General features: G+C 34.7%; 1 non-coding gene across 1 annotated transcript; it reads right to left on the bottom strand.

The window, feature by feature from the left end:
• Positions 1-944: 944 nt before the first annotated feature.
• LOC128579212 (U6 spliceosomal RNA) lies at positions 945-1,051 on the bottom strand. Its single transcript, XR_008378083.1, has one exon. It is a non-coding gene; the product is annotated as a U6 spliceosomal RNA (small nuclear RNA).
• Positions 1,052-1,732: the final 681 nt, after the last annotated feature.

Genomic DNA, 1,732 nt, shown 5'->3' with positions numbered 1-1,732 from the left:
TTGGAATAATTTCTGCAGTACAGCAATAGCTCTTCCTTGAAGGTATTATGGAATTCTGGTGCGAAGCCTTCTGGACCAGGGCATTTTTCGATTGGAAGATTTTTTTATTATTTATTTAATCTCAGTGCTTGAAATTGGTCTTTTCAGGAGCTCTGTTTCTTCCTCGCTAAGTCTAGGTAAGGGTGTGATTCCAAATATTGATCCATTTGCTTCACATTGTCAAATTTCTGGGCATAGAGTTCCTGGTAGTATTCAGAGATGATCTCTTGTAGCTCTGTGGTATCAATTGTTATTTTCCCTTTATCATTTCTCATTGAGGTTACTAGCAATTTTACTTTTCTATTTCTAATTAGTCTGGCCACTGGTTTATCTCTTTTATTTATTTTTTTCAAAAAACCAACTCCTTGTTTCATTAATTTCTGAATCATTCTTTAGTTTTCAATTTCACTGATCTCTGATTTAATTTTGGATATTTCTTTTCTTCTACTGGGTTTAGGCTTAGATTGTTCTTTTTCCAATTCCATAAGATGGCTTGTGAGTTTCTTGATGTGCTTTCTTTCTGTTTTTCAAATGTAGGCATCTAAAGTGATCAATTTTTCTCTCAAAACTGCTTTTGCAGTATCCCACAGATTTTGGTAGCTTGTGTATTCATTGTTGTTGTGTTCAAGAAGTTAATGATTTTCTGTTTTATTTCTTCCTGCACTCATCTGTTATTCAACAGAAGGTTGTTTAATTTCCATGCCTTTGTATGGTGTTGAACATGTTTGTTATAGTTGGGTTCCACCTTTAGTGCCTTATGGTCTTAGAAGATACAAGGTAAAATTTCAGTCTTCTTATTCTGTTGATATTTGTTTTGTGTCCCAGGAGATGATCAATTTTGGAGAATGTTCCATGGGGTGATGTGAAGAATGTATATTCTTTTTTTTTTTTTAAGTACAAATGGGAAAAATATGGAACGCTTCACGAATTTGCGTGTCATCCTTGCGCAGGGGCCATGCTAATCTTCTCTGTATCGTTCCAATTTTATTATATGTGCTGCCGAAGCGAGCACGAATGTATATTCTTTATCTTTGGGATGGAGTGTTCTATATGTGTCTATCAAGCGTAGGGTCTAGGGTCTCATTTAAATCTAGTATATCTTTGTTTAATTTCTGTTTAGAGGATTTGTCCAGCTCTGTAAGAGGAGTGTTAAAGTCCCGTTATTATTGTATTATCAGATACCATATTGCTCAGACTGAGTAAGGTCTGTTTCAATAAACTGGGAGCATTTAAATTGGGTGCATAAATATTTAGAATTGAAATATCTTCTTGGTGCATTTTTCTGTTGACCTATAAAAAGTGACCATTTTTGTCTTTTTTGACTTTATGTTGCTTTAAATCCACATGTATCTGAAAATAAGATCACAACTCCTCTTATGTTCTGAATTCCATTTGCCTGTAAAATTGTCTTCCAATCCTTAACTCGGAGTTTTAATTTATCTTTTGAAGCCAGCTGTGTTTCTTGCAGACAGCAAATGGATGGCTTGTGTTTTTTAATCCAGTCATCCAATCTATGTCTCATCAGTGGGGAATTCAAGCCATCAACATTTATTGAGGTAATGGTAAGTGTGGTAGCATTCTATTCTTCTTATTTTGTGAGAGTCTATTGCTTAGTTTTATCTTTGTATCAGTGTGGAGGTTAGATTCTGTCCTTTAATTTCTGAGTTTTTACTGCCGCTGATCCATTGTGATG

Source organism: Nycticebus coucang, chromosome Y (assembly GCF_027406575.1).
Source record: "Nycticebus coucang isolate mNycCou1 chromosome Y, mNycCou1.pri, whole genome shotgun sequence".
NCBI classification, from domain to species: domain Eukaryota; kingdom Metazoa; phylum Chordata; class Mammalia; order Primates; family Lorisidae; genus Nycticebus; species Nycticebus coucang.
The sequence above is the reverse complement of the archived record's forward strand: the minus strand, read 5'-3'. Positions and strand labels throughout refer to the sequence as shown.